Raw genomic sequence first — 21,251 nt, forward strand, 5'->3', positions numbered from 1 at the left:
AAAAGAAAAGAAAAAACAAGCTCAGAATAAATGAGGCTTTCTCTCTAAATCACCTTATTCTACAATGTTACTTTTGACAGATTAGCTTTGGCTTTTTAGATAAGGGGTTTTCAGTGTGGGAGAAGACGGGTGTCCTCTTCATATCTTTAGAAATTTCCTTTAGTGTTTTATGGAAAGGTAGACCACAGGGTCCAGGAGAACGTACCTAAGACATTGATGGAGTGCCATCCAGAAATAATCACAGGTGCAGAGAATTAGGACACATCCTGATAAAAGGTACATTTTTTTCCTCCTTTCTACTTCGTTATAGAAAATATTACACAGTCTGCATTACAGAACACCTATTAAACCAGCATGCAAATGTTACATTTTCAGACCAGCATCTTATAGAGCAGAGAGCCACAAAAGTGCCTGAAAAGTAATTGCATTATTTATAGTGACATCAGTACAAGATGCACACAGCAGGATGAGGGAACATCTCAGAAGTACCAACCCAGTCTGAAAATGCTAAAAATATTGTTCCCCCTCCAACAATTGAAATGTTGAGCAAAGACAGAGGCAATGGCAGATAGGGAGATCAAATCAGAATTCCCATCTCTCAGTTGTAATAGGCTTATAATCAGGACTGGCAAGAGTCGGGGAGTTAGGGGAGCAAACATGGGTCATCAGCTGGGGATTGTGAGAGGAAGGAGAAAGTTGAAAAGAGGCGGCATGGAGCGGCAGCAAGAAGGGACTCAGCTCCCGCTTCTAGTACCCCAGAGCAAGAGGCCGTGTGGAGAATGGCCGAGAAATCAGCACTGGCTCTAGAAGCCCTTGCCTTTGTGGTTGTGTGAGCCCAGCAGACGCATGGGCACTGGGGCAGGGGAGTGCGTCTGTGCTTGACACATGTGTTTCCCATTGAGAGCTGGAGACAGCCCAGTAGCTGGGAGTGGGCCTGACAAAGCCGTATTGAAGCACAGAGTATGGTTTCAAAGCAGTCAGAAAAAGAACGGGAATGCTGTTCAGGAAATTCTTCAGGCATGGGCAGGGACTTGGCTGCAGTTCTGCAGCTGGAAACTCTGACTGGGGCAGCTTCTGAACGCAGGCTGGGCCTGCTCACCCCCGGCAGGCCGAGTGGCTGCCTCCTTCCAGCCGCCCCCCACACGCCTGGATTGTGTGGGACTCAGCAGCAGCTCTGTGAAGCAGAGGAGAGGTAGGGGACTGTTCGGTCCTTGCGTTTCCACGCTTTCTCTTCACTTTCTTACCTGCTGATTGTTTCGAAGTACTCCGAGTGTTTGTGGGTGGTGGTAGGGGGTGTGTGTATGTGTGGGAACCAATTAGAACTTCATCACTTAAACATCTGGTGTGGCGATGTAATCTTTTCTTCTCCCCCAGGCCCTTCCAAAATGTGGTTTTCAGCAGGGCAGAGACGCTTTGAAAAGTTAGGATTGAACTGGCAACACCACTGTGAAAAAGAAAAGTCTGTGAACTCATGTGTTGCCACCCCGTTCCAACCTTCTGTAACTTTTCTACGAGAAAGGACAGTTCATTGACAGGGAAGATAATTTTAGATGAAACTGTCTGTGTTCTTCGCTTCATGAGAGTTTGGAGAGGGGCATTTATAGCAGAAAATGGCTTTCATTTTAGAGGGAATTGGGGTTTGAAGTTTCTATTTTGGATTACGCTTTCAGGGTGTAGGAACAGAAAATGTGTGTATGAGATCCTGGCATCTTTTATTATCATGTGGGATTTTGACTGTCATTAAGGAGCTCAGTGATATATTTGCTTAGAAATATGCTGGATCAACATGTATAATTCTGTTTCTATAATAATTTTCAGTTTTCCTGAGTTGCAGAAGTATCTGGCAGTTCTCTCAGAAAATACTTCTGTAACAATGTTGTGAAGCGATTATACTCCAATAAAAAAATACTTCTGTATTTTATGACGTATAGATAACTATAGAGTCGTAGAAGGCAGTAATTTACTCAAAATCAATTAAAAGATAGACATGTAACCGTGTGAATTTTATTTAATTTATTCTATTTTGCACCTTACTGAAGAGAGTGCTTTTAAAAATAACAAATTTTAGATCATTATTTTTCATAGATATCAATTATAATGCAACTGATTTTTACCCCTCCTTCACAAAAGCTATACCTTACCCTACATTTAGCATTTAGAAAATGCAAAATATAATATAAATGCATTTCAGGAAGGGGTTCAGTTCTGAAAGAGCTGGACCAAATCTCACTAGAGCTCTGTGATTTCTGGCAGAGCCATGAGTGATAACAATGGTGTTTTCCAAAAGGGGCTTGGCCAGGAGTATAGTTGGAGAAATCGAGGAATGAATGGATTTGTGGCCGCTTTTTGAAAAGCAGAAGAGTAGCTAGACCTCTTAGGGTGGACCTCAATAAGGTTCGTGTTTACTTTTATTCTAAAATATCTCAACAAGTATCTGATAGCAGAGAGATTAGTGGGTGAGTAAAGAGTGCGGGGCTGGACTTGTTCATATCTGTCTGCATAAGACCTGGGATGCATGTGCAGGCATTGTGTTTTGTAGGTGGCAAGTCAGCCCTCTCAGTCGGCAATTTCATTTTCTCTACAGTCTGCACATGGAGGAGGGAATTAGGAAATGACTGGCAGCAGGAATTCTTATTCTGAGAAATGGCACACAAATATTTTCTTCATGGATGTCATCTTTGGGTTGGCTTGGCTTGGGTTGGAGTGAAGAGGGTTTGGAATAATTCCAAAAATGGGGAAGAAGATAGCATAGACAGTGACTACACTTGGGTTGCCTGTGGAGTGAGTAAGATGCCAAGACAGATTGGGAACCAGTGTGAACCACAGCCAAACACACTGCCTGTGAAAAAGGAGACTCTGGAGCTCTAATGTCATGCTCCTCTAAATTTAGTGCATGTTGAGCTGAACAGGCATGAAATAACAACTTCACGTTGCAGGGCTGTGCACAACATTGCCTGGAACTTGGAAGAAACTCTATAGTTTCCCTCTTTTAGAAGTACGGGAGGTGGAAATCCAGCTGCCCTGACGTTTAAAAAAAAAAAAAAAGAATGAAGGGTGAAGGAGGGTAGGGGTGAAGAAATTCAGGGCAGAGGTAGAAGCTACGGGGGGGAGGAGTGGCCACAATGCCAGCTGGGTGGAAGGAGATCCATGTGCACGGGTGAAACGTACATGCTAGAACAGCAAAGCCCAGTGGGCACTGATTGGTTCAGCTTGAAATGTACAGCTAAACCATGGCCTTGATGAGCAGAATTGTTTTACCCTGTTCACAGTAGAAGAGCCCATGGTCGGTCCACCATGCTCTGCCTTATGGAAGTAATCAGAATACACATTTTGTAAGAATGGCATTGCCCAAGGGTTCAGATTTCCTAAGTGAGGAGGGAGCAGGCTCTTAAGGCCTTATTTTTAACCTATATTTGTTCCGTCCAGAGATATTTCTGCTGGGAGTGATGAGTGAAGGGGCCAGGTGGAGATGGAGGAGGGGTGGCAGCGGGCAGAGCTTGTTTCAAGGCCTGCCCATGGATGCTTCATCCTTAAGACAAACTTTTGAAAAGGAATATATTAATAGAAGGATACATATGCTTTACTGAAATTCGTGAATTTAATTTTATCTCTTTTTTTATTTTAAAAACATCTCCAAGGGCATGTGCCACATTGTTGGTGAAAGTATTTAATGTTCTATAAGTTGAGAAGGTTCATGGAATTACGGAATTGACCATCTGGAAAGGATTAAGGCTTAACATCCTGTAGTCCAGAATCTGAGCTTCAGTGATATAAAGACCCCTTTTCACAGGGCAGGAGAAAGTCCATGCTCCCACTGTTTTAATCATACTGTTATTTAAACATGTACAAACCCCAAAATACTCACTTAGATATTACCTCTTTATTTTAATAATTTTTAACCATCCATAACACTAAAATAAATATATGAATTAAATACAGAGAAAAGTATCTAACAATATTCAGGTTATCAACATTGGTTTCTTAATATAGAGGGTGTTTTAGTGTGAGCATAAGTCTTATCAGACTCTTTGCAACACCATGGACTGTAGCCTCCCAGTCTCCTCTGTCCATGGACTTTTCCAGGCAAACATATGGGAGTGGGTTGCCATTTCCTATTCAGGGGAACTTCCTGACCCAGGGATCGAACCCACATCTCTTGTATCTCCTGCATTGGCAGGCAGATTCTTTTCCACTGGTGTCCCCTGGGAAGCCTAGAGGATCCTTTACTAGAATTTAATAAGGTTTACACCATGAACGTGGAACTAAAGATTATTCTAATTCCAGACACTCATACTCTTATATCTGGATATGTACTTGCTTCTTCCACGACTTTTTTTCTCTTCAAATGTACCTTCATTTGCATGTCAAGATATCCTTTGATGTGCACCTTGAAGGAATATGTCATTTTGTGTTATATCACACTCTACTCCTTTCTCTAGTCACGACAGTTGGAATCAAATCACTTGTTGCCAAATGACTGTACACTGAATCCAAATGCACACACCAAAACCGCGAGTAGTAGCCACCGGTCATGACTTGGATCTGCATTTCCTAGGATAAAGTTGAAAAAATAAAATAAGCACATCAGAGAAATGAGACAGGAAAACACAAGTACAAATCTGACAAAAAAACTCTCTGAGTCTGGAGAAAATCTGAGAATCCCTGTGCCTTGGAGACTCTACCTTTAGAAGTAATGATTTTGACCAATTCTGGTTCCATGGAGGAAACTCTGCAAGAATTTAGGAGGGAATGGCTCTGGAAACACCCCGTCCATTTTTCTAAACAGTACAGCCACTTTTATTTGTTTATATATATTGGGGTTTTGCAAGAAATTTCATTTGAAGAAAGAGTTTTAGTGCTATATCAGTGAAGGCTCCATTTGGCTGGAAATAGAAACCCTGCTCATAGAGTCGGAACATGTAGGACCTTACTTTTTGTGCATGTGATATATATTGCACCTAGATAGTCCAGGACTGTTGTGGCAGCTGAGCGGTGTCTCCAAAGATCACAGCTTCCTTCTGTTCGTTTTTTCATCTCCACGAGTCATGTTCAAGTCAGAACAAAAATGGCAAAGCATGAAGAAGAGAAATACTTCTCATGAACCTTTGCCTCTTTAATCAGGAAGGGATCCCTCCCACATAGACTTCCTCGTGTCTCAGAATATACCCAGAATTGGGTCATGTGCCTACTGGCCCCATGCAGGTATAGTACTATGATGCGTGGAGGCCCTCTGAGTGTGGAATAGGAGCCCACAGGTCCAGATCAAGAGTTTTAGAACTCTTCCAACTGTCTTTTACTTCTATTTTAAAGAAGTATACACTGAGACTAGAAAAGATATGTTACCTCCTGGGAGAGCACAGGTGTTCGGAGACAATGGCGATGCTTCTTGTCCCTTGACTCTGAGTCTAGTGTCAACTCCTTGTTAATGTGTGTGGCTTAGTAATGACAGGCGATACTTTGGAAGCTATGTCAGGGAAAGGAACAATAGAATCTTAGTAGTAGGAGGGCCCTCAGAAATCACCTGGTTCCATGGTCTTTCAAAACCTCTTGAATCAAAATTTCTGAGATTAGAGTTGAGGAATCCCTCTATTTAAAAAAAACTCCTCAAGTTATTCTGTTGAAGCCAACCAGACATTGGTCTTCAGAACTGAGTCTGTTTTACACTGTTGGGACTAAATCATTATTTACTACACAAGTGCTATTTATAGTACCGCTGACAGATGTCAGCCAGGTGTGACACCAGTTCATTCAGTGATGGAGAGCCTCACTATACTGCAAAGCAGCTCCTGGCATTGTTTATCCTCTCCAGCCTCCACATGTTGGGCCACGTTTACATCTCTGTACTTTGTCACCCATGGCCATTGCTATACTCCTAAGGCACATTAGAGGGTGATAGGAGGCCTTGGTGCAGAACTGAGGTGAAGAGAAGGAATAGGAGTAGCAGTGGCCACAAATCTTGGGATAGGTCCTGAGTTTACTAAGAGCTGAGTCTCAGTTTTTCCAACTGTAAAATGGGATCAGATGCCTGTAAAGTGTTTTCTCTCACATTCTACTTTTTTTTTCCATTCTCCAACTATTTCTTTATGAATGTCTTAAAATCTTTCTCTCTCCATTGTCTTTTCTGCACCCTTCTCTTTACCGTTTCTCTGAACACAGTCTAGGCAGCCTCCTCCTGACAAAAATAAAATTCCCTAAACTCAATTCCAGTCATCTAACAGGGGAATATTGTATGAGCAGAGCATCGTCATACATCTGTGAGCCCAAGGAGTGGAGGGTTATTGTAAGCAAGAAGCAGTACAGTGAGAAAGAAGAGTGGAAGAGGGGATGATGACGTGGCGGAGGGAGAATGCTTACGCTGTGAAGTGAGCCTAGGTTTTGAGGTACACGAACCTGGACTGTGACCCTGGGTATGTGACCTTGGGCAAGTTATATCCTGTCCATGAGCCACAATTTCATCATCTTTAAAATGGACATGGTAGCATCCAGCTCATAGTATGTTGTGAGCTTGTTCTTGGAATGTCCTTAGCTTGGTGCCTTGCACATGGTAAGGACTTAAGTATGTTAGCTGTATATATTTCAGATTAGTTCCACATGACGCAAACTGACAAAGAAGGAAATAGCCACATCAGATGATCCAGTGAAGCACTGAGACAATCAGCAGAGGAGAGTTTTATGCTGAATAATCCAGGTTACTTTTTCTTTGTCACCTTAATTTCTCTGAAGATTCCGCTGTCCTTTTTCCTTTCACCTTTGCTACCACACAGAAAGGTAATCATCTATCTTATGGTTTCAAATTCCTTTTGTCAAATGTGAACTGTCTTCTATAAAGGAAGCCGTGTAAGCTGTGACCTGTTGAGCAAGTCTGCAGGACTAGGGGTGGGACGTGTCACCACGGTTCACTAAGGGTATAAATCCTGTGAGATTGGTTTGCTCAAAAATCTGCTGGTTGTTGTCTCAGTGGAACTCTGGGTATGTAAGTGGATATGGAAGTGGTAGCTTTATTCTTCTTTTTAACCAATAATACAGTGGCATCTATTATAGCAAGCACAGTCTCCTGATAAAACTGTATCACTGGGGATTAGAAATTCCCTTCTTGTTCAGACCACAGAGCCTTGCCAGGATCAGACTTGACAGGATCAGACTCTGATGATTTCTCTGAATTTCAAATAATATACTTTGGAATTCCTAGAAACTCTGCCATTATTTCCCACGGTCAAAATATTTAAGCACTGAAACTGGTCTCATAAAGTTCAGAGTAAATAAACATCAGAATGAGCTCTTTTCTCCACTCCATCATTCCCCACTACCCTGTTGTCCCAACTCCAATTGGGGTTGTAGTCCCGGGCCAGCATAGTCAGTGAAGGAACGTGCTTCAGACCTAGAGACGCCTGTCTTTTGCTTCCTTTTCTTACCTGTAGTTGTCTTCTTCACTGTTCTATACTCCTTCTAGCTCTTTCCTTCTGTGTTTTTATTGCTTTCCTCTTCCCATTGTCAGTTTCTTTCTTTCTTTCTTTTTTCTTCTGTTTGTTTATGATGTTTACCAATGTCATCTGCCTCCCTCAGTGGGAAGGAGTGTTGGCAATAGACCAGAGTCTGGACAGCAGAATTTTTACCATATGATGACAAACATTACCTCCTAGGCTGGCTGTGACCTTCAGAGGTTTGTGGTCTTCCTTTGGTCACTGGTGAAGCTAATCCTGGTGTTTCGTAGGCCAAGGTTGCAAACACCAGGTCCCACACTGGCAATCCAGGGCTGGCCTCTGGACACATTTTGACTCATGAAGTGTTTTTTGTTGTTGTGGTTTACATCCACTTAGTTACAAAGCACTTACAAATTCAGATCTCTGGATTATGTAGAAGAAGCTGGAGAATAGCATCCCTGGCCTGATTTCTTAGGGTGCATCAGTTGGGGGAATGGGCAGCGTTTGTTGTTTTCAGAAGGCACCTGTCCACTTCATTCATTGATCCTGCCTGCCTTATCTGACATCAGTAAGCTCTCAATAGGGTGTCTCATCGGAAACACGGAATATAGAAAATCATTCAAGTGACCATTTTTTCAGTTCTTTCAAGGGTGGTGCCTACAGTATATTCTAGATACTTGAAAGAGAAGTTAAGACATCATGCCTTACTTCTCTCAGAGGACACCATCGAGATGGGCTAAGTGTCCATTGAGAAGAAATACAGTAGAACAGCATAGTGGCCAAGAGCGTGGGTCTCAAAGTTGGACATTCTTTGGAATCAACACCTCATAGAATTGTACTTAGGAGTAAAAATTTGAAATGTGATCAAAATCAGAACAATCACTGCCACTGGGGGTGAGAATTGATGAGGAAGGAACATAAGGGAACTTTCTACGGTGATGGAAGGATTTCCTATCTTGACTGAATATTTTTTATACAGATTTATTAAAGCTCAAGCTACATAGTGAATATCAGTGTGTTTGACTAGTTTTAAGTGATACCTCCATAGACATATATACATATGAGCATGTGTATATATAGACATGTGTGAAGGCATGCAAAGTGTATAATAACTTTTAGCTGTTACTGTTATCCTGCTTCTTTCTGGACACTTTGAGTATTTTTTAAAGAAATAATCTTTAAAAATTATTTCTTGGCTAAAAATGAGATGAAGAGATTTTCCCTTTCAGACCACAGATTTTATTGCAAGTACGTAAGAGCACAGATAATAGCTTGAGATCCTTGCCAAACACAATTGTCAAGGGATAACCTATGGGATCAATGCTTATTTTTTGGAACTATTGAATCACTGTAGAAGGGTGTGCCTAATTTGTTGCAGCTGTTTTTCATGATGCTGTAAAAATATATGGGTTTCAGAAAAATATCAAAGATAATTTATTACCTGGGTGAAAAATGCCTGTACTTAGAGTAACATGTGCCCTGGCTGAGAGATATAGTAGTCACTCAAAAAATAATATGAAGAATTGTTCTTAAAATTAGTATCTGTGTTGAGAAATTTTAGCTATAACTGTTACAAAAATACGTTCTTAATTAGTAATCACACTTTTTTGAATAAGTATACACACATATCTGAAAGCATTTAAAACTAAAACCAGAACTAGAACAGAGTTTTCCCTCAGGCACTCTGGGTTCAAATTTTTGCTGTCTTTAACAAGCTGAATGACTTCAAATAGGTTGCTTAACCTCTCTGTTTCTCAGTTGCTTTAACTGTAAAATCAGGATGGTAATTATATGTTTATGAAGATTAAATAGGTTCAGTATAGCATTAGAACGGAGTCTAGTACACAGTAACCATTATGTAAGTACTTATCGTAAGTTTTATATTCTTTGTGTTAAGAAACCTGGTTTTGTTGCCATTTGCTTTTGGGTACTGTTCAAAAGGCAGCTGAATGTTGGTTGATGAAAGTGATGTCAAATAGGAGCTTTAGTTGAAAAGACTAAAGCCTGAAATTTGTGGGAAACATGCTGGTTTTGGCTGGATGGCATCACTGACTTGATGGACGCGAGTCTGAGTGAATTCCGGGAGTTGGTAATGGACAGGGAGACCTGGCGTGCTGCGATTCATGGGGTTGCAAAGAGTCGGACATGACTGAGCAACTGAACTGAACTGTGGCTAACTTACTCTGCAACCTTGATGAAGTCGCTTCACGTCCCTGGACCTAGTTTTCTCATCTGTACTTGTGACTTGACCTATATATAGTCTATGCTTCCTTCAAGTGTTGTGTCTCAGTGTTTGATCTTACATGTTTGAGTCATGTTCATTATTTTATTATACAGCTTGGTCCCCAAGTCACAGAAGCTCTGTAGTGGCCCAACTGCAGTTGCAATCGTCTGGTTCTGATCCGAATCATCCTTGAGGATATAAGAAGCACTGGATTTATATACCATAGAGTAGCTGAAAAGGTTATAGAGGAGGCCACAATGGGTGGATGCAGTGCCCTTTGCCTGTGAAAATGACACTATTAAATTTGCTATCAGTATTTGAAATTACTTTTCCTGTTTAGGGTGTTCAGTTCACGTTCTTTCCTGGTTCTCAGTGCACTGTCAAGGACTAAGTTTAGAATGATGTATGAGTGGTATGCAGAGCCTGATCTTCCCTGACTATCAAGGTTCCTTCAGGTCTTTGCTCAGATACTGCTTTCTCCATGAGATCAGCCTTTTTCATGCTTTTAAAATTTGAACCTGCCCGGCTCTCTACCCCCAGCACTGCTTATCTATGAACTTTTCCTGTCTTTTTATTCTCTGATCTTTTACCTGTAGGCCCCATTCTCTTAGAAAATAACTTTCAAACATAGTTTTCATGTTGGTTAGCTATCTCTCCCATTGTGGCCTCCTGCCACTGCCTTGAGATTAGGGATCTGTGGCTTGCTCATCCATGTGTCCTAAATGCATTGAGTTTCACTTTCATGCATTGGAGAAGGAAATGGCAACCCACTCCAGTGTTCTTGCCTGGAGAATCCCAGGGACAGGGGAGCCTGGTGGGCTGCCGTCTATGGGGTCGCACAGAGTCGGACATGACTGAAGCGACTTAGCAGCAGCAGCAGCAGCAGTGCCATGGGAGGACCTGAAGGAAAACACAGATTTCTCAGGTGCAAGCACTGCATATGCCTTTTTAAATACACCCCATGCTAAATATATCTAAACAGTAGTTCTAAATGTCTTGCATCCTGTTCAGCAAAAGTTAGCTTTTGCCTCATCCTATGTTTAATGGAAGGAAACACAGAAATTGAGTCCAGACCCTAACCAACTTACTAGTTAGGAGCCCTTGAGAACATCCCATCGTTCCTTAGGACCTCAGTATCTTAATATATGAAATAGTTTTAATAAGATTGATCCCCTAGAGTGTTGTCAGAAATGTATGAGCTAATGTATCTGATAATGCCTAGTACAAATATGTATGTGTGTTTCACAAAGATATTTCTGTCTGAAACGACCTCAACCAACACCTCACACATCTAAATCTCTAGGATAGTGAGAATGAATGTTCATAATTATACTGAAATATCTTCTAATTCATCAGAGATAAGGATTTTGAATTTAAATATAAGGTGTTTCGTACTTTGCAGAAAGACTTTGATGATAATATCTATACAACACAAACACACACTCAAACCTACCTTAACCTAGCAATTCATTGTCTCAGGTCTTCTCTGAGAGGTCTGTTGGGACATCTGTGAAACCTGTATAACCCATTCCTGTGGCTTTACTTACATGCAGAAAACTTACGCATTTCATTTCTGAGCCCTGTCTTCCCTCTGAATTCCAGATTCATTTCTAAGTGCCTTTGTGACACCACCCCCATGGATTTTTCTGTGCATTTCAAAATCAGCATGACTAAACAGAGCTCTCTCTCCCCGCCCCCTCCTTTTACTCTATTCACCTCCTGCCCCACAAGCCACGGGTTGCCCAAAGTTCTCCATCCTGATGAAGGGCACTCTCATTCACCCTGCTGCTCATGCCAGAACCCTAGCATTCCCCTTGACTCCTGTCGTTTACTTACACATGCTCTCTGTCTTGGGAAACAGCGAATTCTCTTAGCTCTACTTTCTCAATATAGCAACTGGTCATATTCTCACGCAGGCTCTACCCAAATCTGAGCTACTGTCACCCTCTTTGGGTGACTGCAGGAGTCACAATTCCCCAGTTTCTCTGCTGACATTCCTGTCCCCTGCAGTATGTTCCTAAGAGAATGAGAGCAATTCCAAAGGGAAAATCTGATCACTCCTGTGCCTTGGTTCTCTGATAGTTACTATCACCGTCGATGTCATACCTGTGGTTTTACTGTGGCACGTAAGACCCAAGGTGCACCCCTTCTGCCTGCACTTCCAAGCTTACTTTCATACACTCTTCCCTGTGTATGCCCTGATGTATCCATACTGTTCTTGAAACATGCCAAGTGAACCCTTACCTCAGGGCCTATACACCTGCTGGTATTGTTTCCTCTACTGGAGTGCACTCCCAAATGTTTTACTCTCTTGCTTGTTCATGTTTTTTCCTCAAATATTTCTACCGCAGAGAGGCTTCTCTGACCATCCTACAGATAAGAACTTCCCAGTCTTTGTCCCCTTCTCTGGCTTTGCATTTTTATTCATAGGACTTTTCCCAAGAGTAAGTATGGCAAGTTTGATATTTGCTTGTCTGTTTCTCATTTCTTCCACTAAAATGTAAGGACCAGGAGGCAGGGAATCTGCCTTTCACTGCTTAATGACTACTGCCAGCACATTGTAATACCCAGTAAATGTTTATTTGTTTAAATAAGGATTCGTATCAGAAAATTAGTGGAAACAACCTCAGTGTTCACCCTACAAGTTGGTTGAGTTAAATATCATGTACCATACAATTTTAAACTAACTTAAAAAACAGATTTCTGTGTTTTTTATTGGACTATCACTGAGCTATATAAGTAAGTCAAGTTACATTGGGAACAGTAAAGAATGAAAGTATTCCCTTCTTTTTGTAGAAAAGAAAAATTTAAATGTGAGTATGTATGCTTTGAGTGTATATATTGCATAAATCATGCATGTGTATTGAACATTTATATAGGAATAAGAAAGAAGTTGGTAATAGTTGCCTCTGTGGAGAAAGGCTAAAAGTGTAAATGAAAAAGAGATTTTAACTGTATCTCCTTCAGCTCTTATAAATACATGCACTTGTCTAATTATTTTTTTTCAGTAAAACAGTTCAATACTTACATGTTCAAATTCTTGAAAAACTAGAAGATGTAATACCTAACTTATAATTAGTCCAAATATTTATTTAAATAGGAAATGCTATTCCTGGATCATTTTATACAAACAGACATTCACTTTTCTGGGCAGATTTTACAAGGAAAAAAAAAATGTCAATTGTTATATCAAAGGTAAAATACAGTGTTGTTACAATTGTCAAAACTGTATGAAACATTAGCAATCCAAGACTAAAACCTTATATGGATGGCTGAGTGAAAACAACCTTGAAATCAGATCATTTTAAATCTGAGACCTCAAAAATTAACATGACTAATGTAAAATTATTTATGTGCCAGAATCATCCAAAATGACTCTGATTTACAATAAATTCTAGAAACTGTAATGAACCTGGGAGAGGACTTGCTTATGCTTGCTATTTATATAAACTGGTTACAGTCGTAAACAGTGATGTAATTCCTGTTTACTTTTAAGTGTTCTGGAAATTCCAACATGCTGCAGCAGCATTAATCCTAGCTCACTTGGTTTGTATCATTCATTTCATTTCTAAATAACTGAATGTGTTTATTGGTCTAGCCATGTTAATTCTGAACTATTACCATAGCCTATGAGCAGAGTATAGTTAATCCACAATCTCTCTCTGCAAACCTCTCTCTTAACTCTTTCATCTGAGCTCATCAGTGCCCACTCTGCTGACCTTCCTGCTTCCATTGAGGATGCTGTTAAGGCTGAGATACTTGCTTGTGTCCTCTGCCAGAAAACTTATTCTAACTCTAGGTCTCACTTGAGTTGTCCCTTGGTCAGGATGGCTTTCCATGACCAGCGTGGGTCACCCCCTACTCTCTATCATGGATCCTGCCTTGTTTATTTCCTCCCACCTACTTTAGTTCTAATGGTTTCATCCATCTACTTGTTTACTGTCCATCTGTCTCATTAAAAATACAAGCTTAGTAAAGACAGAAATGCCCTACTTATCCTTTTGGAGACCTGTATAGCCCCAGGCTCTACTGTGGTAACTGGTGCGTAGTTGTTAGTTGCCCAGTAGTGTCCGACTCTTTGTGACCCCATAGACTGCAGAACTCCAGGGCTCCCAGTCCCTCACCATCTCCCTGAGTTTGCCCAAGTTCATGTCCATTGCATCAGTGATGCCATCCAGCCATCTCAACCTCTGATGCCCTCTTCTCCTGTCCTCAAATTTTCCCAGCATCAGGAAAGAACAGAATCAGCTGTTTACATCAGGTGACCAAAATACTGGAAGTTCAGCTTCAGCATCTGTCCTTCCAATGAGTATTCAAGGTTGATATCCTTTAAGACTGAGTGGTTTGATCTCCTTGCAGTCCAAGGGTCTCTCAGGAGTCTTCACCACCACAGTTTGAAGGCATCAATTCTTCGGTGAAGTGCCTTCTTTTGGACAAGGAAATGGCAACCCACTCCAGCATTCTTGCCTGGAGAATCCAATGGACAGAGGAGCTTAAATGGGCTGGGGTCCATAGGGTCACAAAGAGTTGTACACGACTGAAGTGATTTTTCATGCACACCTGCCTTCTTTACGGTCCACCTCTCACAGCTGTACAAACCTTTGTCAGCAGAGTAATGTCTCTGCTTTTCAACACAGTGTTTATGTTAGTCATAGCTTTCCTGCCCAGAAGCAATCATCTTCTGATTTGATGGCTACAGTCATCGTCCACAGTGATTTTAGAGCCCAATAAGAGGAAATCCATCACTGCTTCCACAGTTTTCCCTTCTATTTGCCATGAGGTGATGGGGCTGGATGCCATGAGCTTAGTTGTTGTTTTTTTTTTTTTTTAATATTTAGTTTTAAGCTGACTTTTTCACTCTCCTCCTTCGCCATCATCAAGAGGTTCTTTCATTCCTCTTTGCTTTGTAACATTCAAGTGGTATCTACATACTGAGGTTGTTAATATTTCTCTTTCCTATCTTGATTTCTAGCTTGTAAACTCATCTAGCCAGGCATTTCTCATGATAAAAAAAACAGGGTGACAACATAGTAGATGGGCACAATTTTTTTTTCTGTTGAAAAATAGATTGGGATTGGGATTTCCTTCACCTACGAGGTCTGTGCTTTGCTATGTTTCTTTCTCCCATGGTCTATGACTGTACAGAGAATTGCACTTTTTAGCATTCTCATAAATCCCTTTATGGAACAAGACACTATGAAGCCTGGTGGGTGGAAGAGTCAAGCAGGCCTTAATAAAATGCCTCTCAAAGCCTCCGTGTCCTCATCTCTACCCTATTAGTAGAGTGGATCATGGCCCATAAAATTTTACGGGCTCCAAATAAAAAGCTTCAAGAAACTTGATAGCACTGATGTGTCTTTAGAAAGTTTACTGATTGTTTTTTAATCATCCCTCAAAACATAATCATTTTCCACAGATGACTGATAATGCAGATACTGTAATGGTTTTCTAGATATCTGTTTTATTTGGGGAAGAAATTTTAAAAAAATTGTTCTTCTCCTGAAGAAGAACCCAACTGAAACAAAAACACTAAACATAGAAAGTGATGGTTTCTAACAGCATTTTTCTAGAATAGGAGTTCAGCCTCATGAAGGATGCCAGCTGTGTATGTTTCTACCCAAAGCCCTTCCATCATCCTTATATCAACTGATAAAATATAGGAAGGAGAGCAATAGAAGATTTTCTGGTAACTATCTGGTATCTACTATAAATAGATTTAGGAAGGGGAGTGAACATGGGTATGACCACTTGAGTATGATAAGGCCAGTTTCTGTGTTAAGATGTCAAAGGCTTGTCAAATTTGTTGGATTTAACACTTTGAGACTCAGTGTAGGAGTGCCTTAAGCTAGGCATGTAATGTGACTTCCTGAATTAGAAGAGCAACAGCTACAAGACCAAGGATCACTTAAGCTGAGCTTGGCTCAAGGATCTCTGTGAAGACTTCATAGTGATCATGGCCTTCGTACAAATCATATGGCTCCTATGACTGATGCTGGGCATTTGTGAGGTCATTGAAAATAATCTTCATGGTAGCCAAGTCACCAAGTCTTGGTAGTGTGACCAGTGACAGAAGTGAAACCAGCCACACAACCTAAGAGGAGGTTCTGCACAAGTCCAAATCATAAAAATGGATGCTCTCCTTGAGACTGTCACATTAAATGAATGTCAAGACCATGCTTTCGGTAATACTGCATGATCCTGTGTCTGAAAATTTGAATGTGTGAGACCATGAGGTTACAGCTCAAAAACAGGCTTTTAAAATACCCATCCAGAATGATTTTCTTTGGAAATTCCATGTCTGTTATTCTTGCAACTATTTAATTAGCCATTGGCATGGGTGATTTTTATATTATGACATTGCCCTGATGATTGGCAATTCCTCTTTAGTAATAGCAAAGCAGCACAAAGTTTACAACATTCGTTCTCTGGGAAATGTAATCCTATTGCATTTTGTGTGCAAAGAAGCAGGGTATCTTTCAGTCACCTGGATTTGTTAATGAGCAGGTGAACATTGAAAATAGCCTCATGAAGGAGTAAAGTAATGCTTTGGAGTTAATCCTATTTAACATCAATATAGTTGCATGTGCCTTAGGTAAGGGAGAAAAGTTGTATGAATTTTCATTCTTTTCCTTCTGATCTTAGAGCTGTTTACTTTTACTGGAGGATATTCTTTGCTGTTTAGCACTGGCTTGATTTTTATTTGTTCATTGAATAATTGTATGCTATTATGGGGCTTCCCAGGTGGCACTGCTGGTAAAGAGCCTGCTTGCCATTACAGGAGATTTAGAGAAACAAGTTCAATCCTTGGGTCAGGAAGATACCCTGGAGGAGGACACAGCCACCCACTCCAGTATTCTTGCCAGGTGAATCCCATGGACAGAGGAGCCATACGGTTGCAAAGAGTCAGACATGACTAAAGTGACTTAGCAGAGCACAGCATGCTATTATATGTAATTTTGCAAACATATGTATAATTACATTATTCAGTTCAGTTTCAGTTCAGTTGACAGTCATGTCCGACTCTTTGTGACCCCATGAATTGCAGCACACCAGGCCTCCCTGTCCATCACCAACTCTCGGAGTTCATTCAAACTCACATCCTTCAAGTCGGTGATGCCATCCAGCCATCTCATCCTCTGTTGTCTCCTTCTCCTCCTCCTCCCAATCCCGCCCAGCATCAGAGTCTTTTCCAATGAGTCAACTCTTCGCATGAGGTTGCCAGAGTACTGGAGCTTCAGCTTCAGCATCATTCCCTCCAAAGTAATCCCAGGGCTGATCTCCTTCAGAATGGACTGGTTGGATCTCCTTGCAGTCCAAGGGACCCGCAAGAGTCTTCTCCAACACCACAGTTCAAAAGCGTCAATTCTTCAGCGCTCAGCCTTCTTCACAGTCCAACTCTCACATCCATACATGACCACTGGAAAAACCATAGCCTTGGCTAGACAGACATTTGTTGGCAAAGTAATGTCTCTGCCTTTGAATATGCTGTCTAGGTTGGTCATAACTTTCCTTCCAAGGAGTAAGCGTCTTTTAATTTTCATGTCTGCAGTCACCATCTGCAGTGATTTTGGAGCCCCCAAAACATAAAGTCTGACACTGTTTCCACTGTTTCCCCATCTATTTCCCATGAAGTGATGGGACCAGATGCCATGATCTTCGTTTTCTGAATGTTGAGCTTTAAGCCAACTTTTTCGCTCTCCTCTTTCACTTTCATCAAGAGGCTTTTTAGTTCCTCTTCACTTTCTGCCATAAGGGTGGTGTCATCTGCATATCTGAGGTTATTGGTATTTCTCCCGGCAATCTTGATTCCAGCTTGTGTTTCTTCCAGTCCAGCGTTTCTCATGATGTACTCTGCATAGAAGTTAAATAAGCAGGGTGACAATATACAGCCTTGACGTACTCCTTTTCCTATTTGGAACCAGTCTGTTGTTCCATGTCCAGTTCTAACTGTTGCTTGCTGACCTGCATATAGGTTTGTCAAGAGGCAGGTGAGATGCTCTGGTATTCCCATTTCTTTCAGAATTTTCCATAGTTTATTGTGATCCACATAGTCAAAGGCTTTGGCATAGTCAATAAAGCAGAAATAGATGTTTTTCTGGAACTCTCTTGCTTTTTCCATGATCCAGCGGATGTTGGCAATTTGATCTCTGGTTCCTCTACCTTTTCTAAAACCAGCTTAAACATCTGGAAGTTCACGGTTCACGTATTGCTGAAGCCTGGCTTGGAGAATTTTGAGCATTACTTTACTAGCGTGTGAGATGAGTGCAATTGTGCAGTAGTTTGAGCATTCTTTGGCATTGCCTTTCTTTGGGATTGGAATGAAAACTGACCTTTTCCAGTCCTGTGGCCACTGCTGAGTTTTCCAAATTTGCTGGCATACTGAGTGCAGCACTTTCACAGCATCATCTTTTAGGATTTGAAATAGCTCCACTGGAATTCCATCACCTCTACTAGCTTTGTTCATAGTGATGCTTTCTAAGGCCCACTTGACTTCACATTCCAGGATGTCTGGCTCTAGATGAGTGATCACACCACTGTGATTATCTGGGTCGTGAAGATCCTTTTTGTACAGTTCTTCTGTGTAGTCTTGCCATCTCTTCTTAATATCTTCTGCTTCTGTTAGGTCCATACCATTTCTGTCCTTTATCGAGCCCTTCTGTGCATGAAATGTTCCCTTGGTATCTCTAATTTTCTTGAAGAGATCTCTAGTCTTTCCCATTCTGTTGTTTTCCTCTATTTCTTTGCATTGATCACTGAGGAAGGCTTTCTTATCTCTTCTTTCTATTCTTTGGAACTCTGCATTCAGATACTTGTATCTTTCCTTTTCTCCTTTGCTGTTCACTTCTCTTCTTTTCCCAGCTATTTGTAAGGCCTCCCCAGACAGCCATTTTGCTTTTTTGCATGTCTTTTCCATGGAGATGGTCTTGATCCCTGTCTCCTGTACAATGTCATGAACCTCTGTCCATAGTTCATCAGGCACTCTATCAGATCCAGTCCCATAAATCTATTTCTCACTTCCACTGTATAATCATGAGGGATTTGATTTAGGTCATACCTGAATGGTCTAGTGGTTTTCCCTACTTTCTTCCATTTAATTCTGAATTTGGCAATAAGGAATTATATTATTGAAAACATTCAATTTTTGAGAATTTTTGATGCATAATTGGTATAGAGGGAGGGAAAAATAAGATGGTCAGTCACATCAAACAGCAAATATTTATTCTGTATCTATTGTGGTCTAGATATTGCTATACCCTTATAAATCAGATTATTACTTCCTTGTTTCACATTTGGCCTTGGGTTTTCACTGACTTTTCAATAACATTTGAGTCTCTTATAACCATCTCCAAGGCCCAGCATCATCCAACTCCAGCCACCATTTCAGCCTCATCTCATGCTCTTCTCTGCTTCACTCAGTGCAATGAGTCACACAAACCTTGTCCACACTGGGGCCCTTGCCTTTGCTTTCTTTCTTCCTCCTGGATTCATTCTTTTCCCTCTTCCCTTACTTTGATGTCTTTTATTGTCCTTCAGATCTCAGCATAAATGTTGCATCCTTAGATAGTTCTCTCTAGATGAGTCTTGAGTCTATATAAAATAACTTTCATCCTGTGATAATCTTTTTCATGTTCCCAGATATATTTCAGTGTAGACACTTTACATGGTTCATTTTGTCTCTAAGAATTTGCTGTTCAAAGTCCCCCAACACTCAGCCTATGAGCTTCCTGAAGGCAAGGTAAATCTTCCCTGTGATATCTTGAGACTGTGCAGTTTATAGAATTTGTTCGATGAGGGAATCAATGGATGAAAGACATTTAGAGAGGTTTAACTTGAGATGGAAACTGGAGTGAAAGTGATAAGTTTAGTTTAACATTCATAGAGTTACGGAATGAAAGTATAACACTGGGCATTGTCTCTGAGATGGGAGAGATAACACTGACTCCTGACATGAACTTGAGCTAAGGAGGCAGAGAGGAGAGGTTGAAAAGACAGAAATCAGAGACAGAAGGAAGGGGCCTTGGGACAGAAGTGTCATGAATTCCAAAGAAGGACAAGATTTCCAGGGGAGAAGGAGATGTTGTTTAATAACCGCAGCTTCAGCAGGTCCAAGAAAAGGACATTGAATTTTGACCAGGGACATAATTAGTGATTTTTGAATGGGCCATTTCAGTAGATAAATGAGAATATGAAGTTTTTAGTATTTGTCAAGGACCTGGGACCCTGGGCATCAATGAGAGTAAATTTAGGCAACATGTGGAGAAAAATACAAAGGTAAGCTAAGATTGTGTTTAATGACAAAGAGATTTGTGCACAAAACACTGAAGACTGCAAAGAATGGTAAATTCAGTACATTGCTAAAAAGGATGATAGAAATGAAAGCTACAGGGCAGGAATGCAGCGAAAATGTGAGGGATGGGAAAGCATACCTTTAGGGAATGGGAGGAAATGGGTGATCTGGTGAGAAGTAACACAAGTGGAGGTAAAGGAGGACCCTGGGCTGCTTTTTTATGTGTTGGATGTAAGTTTGGGTTCTTGAAACGTGATCCTTGGGCCTTTAGTATCCAGAATCAATTTTGGTGCTTGCTAAAAATACAGATTTCTCAAATGAGCCTTCAGTTCAGTTCAGTCACTCACTTGTGTCCGACTCTTTGCAACACCATGAATCGCAGCATGACAGACCTCTCTATCACCAATGCCCGGAGTTCACCCAAAACCATGTCCATCCAGTCAGTGATGCCATCCAGCCATCTCATCCTCTGTCGTCCCCTTCTCCTCCTGCCCCCAATCCCTCCCAGCATCAGGGTCTTTTCCAATGAGTCAACTCTTCGCATGAGGTGTCCAAAGTACTGGAGTTTCAGCTTCAGCATCAGTCCTTCCAATGAACACCCAGGGCTGATCTCCTTCAGAATGGACTGGTTGGATCTCCTTGCAGTCCAGGGGACTCTCAAGAGTCTTCTCCAACACCACAGTTCAAAAGCATCAATTCTTCGGCACTCAGCTTTCTTCACAGTCCAACTCTCACATCCGTACATGACCACTGGGAAAACCATAGCCTTGACTAGACAGACCTTTGTTGGCAAAGTACTGTCTCTGCTTTTCAATATGCTGTCTAGGTTGGTCATAACTTTCCTTCCAAGGGGTGTCTTATAATTTTATGGCTGCAGTCACCATCTGCAGTGATTCTGGAGCCAAAAAAAACAAAGTCTGACACTGTTTCCACTGTTTCCCCATCCACATGTGCCTAAGTCTTACAAAAGTGATTATTCCTTGATGCAAAGCCTATGAATCTGCATTTATTGTTTGCCAGGGTGGTTCTTGCACATTCAAATATCAGAAAATCCTTCCCAGTGGAATATAGATAGTTGCACCTTTTATCAAGCTCCTTGGTCGCTCAGATGGTAAAGAATTCACCTGCAATGCAGGAGACCCAGTTTCCATCCCCTGGGTAGGGATGATACGCTGGAGAAAAGGATGGCTATCTACACCACTATTCTTACCTGGAGAATTCCACAGACAGAGGCCTGTCCATGGGGTTGTGAAGAGTTGAATACAACTGAATGAATAACACTTTCCCTTTTTTCACTTTCACTGAACCAGCTAAGCAG

General features: G+C 41.2%; 1 protein-coding gene across 2 annotated transcripts in view; it reads left to right on the plus strand.

Moving 5' to 3' along the window:
- The window catches only part of SGCD (sarcoglycan delta), a 613,120-nt gene that overhangs the window by 177,006 nt on the left and 414,863 nt on the right, over positions 1-21,251 (plus strand). Inside the window, exon 1 of one of the 2 annotated variants that reach the window (XM_052644384.1) lies at positions 1,061-1,192. The exons of the other annotated variant lie outside the window; for it this stretch is intronic. The gene's annotated coding sequence lies outside the window, so the exon portion shown is untranslated. Of the gene's footprint in view, positions 1-1,060; positions 1,193-21,251 lie in introns of those variants that run through there. 2 annotated transcript variants of the gene reach the window in all.

The sequence above is a fragment of the Budorcas taxicolor genome, chromosome 7 (assembly GCF_023091745.1).
Source record: "Budorcas taxicolor isolate Tak-1 chromosome 7, Takin1.1, whole genome shotgun sequence".
NCBI classification, from domain to species: Eukaryota; Metazoa; Chordata; class Mammalia; order Artiodactyla; family Bovidae; genus Budorcas; species Budorcas taxicolor.